This window comes from Colobus angolensis, unplaced genomic scaffold, assembly GCF_000951035.1.
Source record: "Colobus angolensis palliatus isolate OR3802 unplaced genomic scaffold, Cang.pa_1.0 Scaffold27, whole genome shotgun sequence".
Classification (NCBI taxonomy): Eukaryota; Metazoa; Chordata; class Mammalia; order Primates; family Cercopithecidae; genus Colobus; species Colobus angolensis.
Genome location: NW_012115932.1, coordinates 9,825,511 through 9,831,512, shown reverse-complemented (window position 1 = coordinate 9,831,512; position 6,002 = coordinate 9,825,511).

The following is a 6,002-nucleotide window of genomic DNA, read 5'->3' as shown; positions in this document are numbered from 1 at the left end:
TTTTGTATTTTTAGTAGAGACAGGGTTTCACCATGTTGGTGAGGCTGGTCTCGAACTCCTGGCCTTGTGATCTGCCTGTCTCGGCCTCCCAAAGTGCTGGGATTACAGGCATGAGCCACCGTGCTTGGCCCCAAGTCTTATTTCTAACAAGAACTAGATGGACACAGTGACTGCAGCCCTCTTCGCTTCCCTCCATGCTATGTGCTGTCACAAGGAAAATCTCAAGCATTTAATAACACCTGGGCAATGCTAGAAAATGGGACCCCAGAGGAAAGAAGGACCACACTTATTTACGTAATCATTCACTCGTTCATTCAACAAATATTTGTGGAGCAGCTCTTTTGTGCTAAGCATAGTTCTAGGAATCTGAGGAGGAGCAGTGAATAAGACAGAAAAAATGTTTCTGCCATATTGTAGCTTACATTTTATTAGAGAAAATACAAAATAAGCCAGATCACATAAAGAAACGGAAATTTTAGTAGTATGTTAATTAGCTTTGTAAATATGAAGGGTAATGCATTATAAAATGGATTATCAACATTATAGGCATATTCTGAGAGGCCAATATTTGCTTTTATTTGGCTAAAAATGATACATGCAACATTCCAAAACACTCTATATGAAACTGAAATGAAATATATTTTAACTATTCTCACCAGGTCCTATAGCTTCATGGTTTTAGAAATCTTTTTTCCAATAAAACTTACAGTCTTCTTTTTGTCCTAGATCAATTTTACAGTTTTTGTAGTTAAATAGTTATCAATTACCTATGTGTCTCTGAGAAGTAACTAACTTGCTATATGTAAAGCATGATTAGCTAATATGTCTATACAAACCTTTTCAATTCTGCTATATTTTTATGAAAAAAATAAAGCAGCAAAATTTCACTATAAATCCCAGATTTGGACTAATTCCCATGAAGCAAAATAACACAATATCCTTGGGATAATATATTGGTCTTGGTAAAAGTCAGCTTCTTATTAGCTTTCTTGGTTCCTGTATAATGCAATGAGAATTCAAACGTTGGATCTAGTTATTTATCCTTATCTCTTCACCCCCGTTAACTAATTCACCCCCGTTAACTAATTCACTGCCATTTAAATTGAACTTAGCTTGCTCCTCTCCCTGCACATGCATGACTTGACATTTACACTCATTAAATTTCATATTCCACCCCTGAACCCTTTAGCAAAGGAATTTCTACAAAACAACTAGATCTTGTGTTGTTGTTGGGGTGTCATTAAGTTTATTTTCACCTGCAAACTTTACAACATTTATTTAAGCAATATATTAATACCATCTACTACAAACATTAGTCAACTGAACTTCCGTCTTCAACAGTGGGGAGATATTTGTTTTATATCCAGAGAAAAATGCATTAGAAATCCTTAGATGCAGCTAATTTTTTATATTTTAGAAATTTATATTGTTATATGCAATTTGAATTTATAAAAGGCTAGTGAGACAAAGTGAAAAAGTCATTCCTTATACATTTAGTTAATTTTTAAAAGTAACAATATAATTTATTTCTTATGTATCAGTTTGAATACTAGCTTTAGCTAGTGAAGTCTATTCTATAATAATTTTGAAAATATACTGTTGAGGCTTCTGAGTATCATCCAGTAAATACTGGGGTTATATTTTTCTTTGTGTGACATTTAGCAACGTCTAATTTTTCAGATTTTTAATAAAAATCATTGAAATTAGGTTTATAGTTATGTTTTCCTTTTTCAGAGCAGTTGTTTGCCAGCAAAATGACTTCCAACCTAAGCAAATGTAGGTTATTATTTTTGGTGCCTTATGAAATGGGAGACTGTGTTACCCAGATACTTTTTATCTTTTTTTTTGCTTTGAGATAGAGTCTCGCTCTGTCGCCCAGGCTGGAGTGCAGTGACATGATCTCAGCTCACTGCAACCTCTGCCTCCTAGGTTCAAGCAATTCTTATGCCTCACACTCTCAAGTAGCTGGAATTACAGGCATGTGCCACCACACCTGGCTCCTAAGTAGCTGGAATTACAGGCACATGCCACCACGCCTGGTTAATTTTTGTATTTTTAGTAGAAACGGAGTTTCACCACATTGGCCAGGCTGGTCTTGAACTCCTGACCTCAGGTGACCCAGCCGCCTTTGCCCCACAAAGTGCTGGGATTAAAGGAGTGAACCGCCGCGCCCGGCCATTACCCAGATACTTTAACTCTTTTCCTAATAATTAAAACTCAGTCCTAATCCTGTTAAGCTAATTAAAATCTTGTCCTTATTATTCCTGAAAAAAACACATATATTTATATTTGTTTAACTGACAAAACTTCATTTTTTCTCTTGTATGAATGACCATTACATGATTTTATTTTCACTCGAACATTTTTTTTTCCAAGTTTTGGACCTATATTGTGCATTTAAAATATTTTCATATCAAACTGAATATTGCATGCTATTGGTACTATATTTTCCATCAATTCCCTTCAAATACATTATATACACTTGCCGAATTTTATTTTACAATGATCTTAACACTGAAGCAGTTTATTGCCCCTTAGAGGTTTTTCATGGAGCCATGGTTTACTAACAATTAGCTTTAAAAATCTGCCACACATAAAAATATTTATGCTTAGTTTACATATACTCCCCTGGAGATAGAGAGATAAAACTGTACGTACTCCCCCTGAGATACCTCTGCACGTCATTACATTTTAACCGTCTTATGTTCATAGTTCTTTTCTGGCCTGTTCAGTAGACAAAAATATTTCCTTTTATTAAAACAATATTTTCACATGCTGATTTACCTATAGCTTTGTTTCTATTCATTCATATGCACACCCACACTCACACCTACACACTGCTAAAGACCGTCAAGAGGACAATATTTGCAGCAGGAAAGAACTGATATAGATCAATTTTTAAAATGTCTCCAGTTCTGTCTGAAGGTAGTCATATGTTGGCTGAAGCAAATAATTTTCTAGTGGCATTGTCTGGAAGTACTGGTTGATACTGGAAACAATGATTGATTTTAAAAATAGACAACCTTCAGGTATGCCATCATTTATTAAAAACATTTGCGATACTGTGTGACTCTCCAGCTACAGATAAACTATTTTACAGGGATTATTCCCCACAACATTTGAAATTTACAGAATAAATATATTTATTATTCAATCTGCTCTTTTCCATGTGTAGACATGAGTATGATTTTAACTCCTTTTTAAACATTTTTGCTTTTATTAAAAATGTATTACATGCTAAATTAATAGTTAAATTCAGTATGTTAAATTCGTGGTTAATTTCAGAGTCTTTATAATTTCAAACATAACTCTTCGGTCATATATCCCAATTTGGGACATCCTTTTTTAATAAAAACAAATGATGTGCTTATGATTTTTTCTATTTGTGCTCTGATTTCTAAAAAAAAATAAAAACAATAAAAAACTGTTGGAGGAGAAATGGAACATCAATCCAAATTCTAGCATGCTATTTTATAGGCTGCTGATTGTAAGAACATAAGAAAGACAGTGTTGCATGGTGAAGAGAATCTGACACATGCATAGATTATTTGTGTTTCTGGCTCTCTCCCTCCCTGGTGATGTGATCTGAGGATAGTCTCTCAATGTTTCTCTTCTTAATTAGTCAAAAGGAGTGATACTAGGGAATACTGCATGCTAATTGTGCAATTCTTAGGTTAGAGAAAGAGCACATTGTACAAGAAAAGACAAGGTGAAAATCTGGAAAAATGACAAACACATTTTAAAGACACATGCATTGTTTTGAAGGTTTGACTTGTTGAGCTTTGTGAAATAGCATGATGTCCAGGGAGGTGATTTCTATGTACACCTTAAGTTTGACTCACTTACCAAGATTTGAGGAACTATTTGGCAACATTTCATTAGAAAAATTTCAGGATTTTTATAACTATACCTTTCAGACGGTCCAATTTGAGCACAGGAATATATAAAGGAATTTTACAAGCCAGCATTGATTCCTAATCTAATTATTGTTCCCTAGGACAATTTTGGGGACAGGGACCAGAGATGTTGATAGCGACATAAAACTGGAAAGGAAGGCAAGGGGTAGTTTTTTGAAGAGCTTGAATTGTGTCTCAAGGGTTAAAAGTATTTATTCTGAAGACAACAGAAACCTTCCCCACTACCCACTCCAGAGACTTACTTAAACAGACGAACCCTTAAAATATAAATATCTGCTAGTGATGGTGGCTTACAGAGTTAAGAGGGAAATCTTAAGGAGTTGTGAATGTCAAATCACATTGAAAGCCTGAATTAAGGCAGTCTATAAACATCAGAAAGAAATTTTACTTGAGACACAGTCTCTAAGAGGACTCCCAGTGATCACTGCCTTATGATACTCATGCCCTTAGGTAATTCTTTCCTCTTAATTGCCTGTTAAACTTATTGCCTTGCTTCTGCAAATAGAATATGGCAGAAGTGATGGAATGACACTTCCAAGATTAAGTCACAGACTATGAATTCTGTCTTGTGTGCCCTCTCTTACCCTCTCTTGGACTCTTTCCCTGAGAGAAGGCAATTGCCATGCTGTGACCTATCCCTGTGGAGAGGCTCATGTAGCAAGGGAATAAAACCTGCCAATAACCACATTCATGAGCTTGGAAGCAGATTTTCCCACCCATAATCAAACCTTCAGATGAGACCATAGCCCCAGCTGACAGTGTAAGCACAGCTTTATGAGAGACCTTAAGCCAGAGGCATCAAGCTATGACAGGCCAGAGGCATTGAACTATGACATCGAGCTATTACCAACAAATGTGAGCTAATAGATATTTAATGCTTTAAGCCACTATGTTTTAGGGTAATTTAGTACGCAGCAACAAATAACTAATAAACAGAGATTTAAAAATAAGAGCATAAAGATAAAAACAGTGACAGTTAACATTTCTTGACTTTTACTATGTTTCATATAACAATCCTAAGATAAATGGAAATAATAGATTAAAATTTTTTTGGAATTATATGAACCAAAGCTGCTATAAGTAATGTAGAAACTAATGATGATACAAGAGTCAATGGGAAAGAGGATAGAAAGATAAAACAGAGAAAAGAAGAAACTGGGGTAGGTAAGGAAACAATAAAAGGTATAATTATTTGAGTACAATTGGTTCATAAAATTATTTTAAATGCTAGTGGAAGTAATATGGGTTTATGTTACTATTGGAAAAAAATGTAAATGTACAATATGTAAAATACATGATTATAAAAATACTTTTCTTAAATTATAAAAATACTTTTCAATTATAAAAATACTTCTTATAATTTAAGAAAACTGTGCAAATCAAGATATATTAAAAGTGTAATGCTTTGTAATAGACAGGCAAAATGTAATCAACTTTTCTTTACAACATTTTCCTATTTCTTCTAGCTTGAACTTTATTACCTTGACTTGAAAATAATTAACACCAGTCAATTTATTATTATTAATTATACTTTATGTTAGGGTACATGTGCACAACGTGCACGTTTGTTATATAGTTATATACGTGCCATGTTGGTTTGCTGCACGCATCAACTCATCATTTACCTTAGGTATTTCTCCTAGTGCTATCCCTTCCCCAGCCCCCCAACCTCTGACAGGCCCTGGTGTGTGACGTTCCCCACCCTATGTCCAAGCGTTCTCATTGCTTAATTCCCACCTATGAGTGAGAACATGCGGTATTTGGTTTTCTGTCCGTGTGATAGTTTGCTGAGAATGATGGTTTCCAGCTGCATCCATGTCCCTGCAAAGGACATGAACTCATCCTTTTCTATGGCTGCATAGTATTTGATGGTGTGTATGTGCTACATTTTCTTTATCTAGTTATCATTGATGGATATTTGGGTTGGTTCCAAGTCTTTGCTATTGTGAAGAGTGCCTCAATAAACATACGTGTGCAGGTGTCTTTATAGAAGAATGATTTATAATCCTTTGGGTATATACCCAGTAATGGAATCACTGGGTCGAATGGTATTTCTAGTTCTAGATCCTTGAGGAATCACCACAC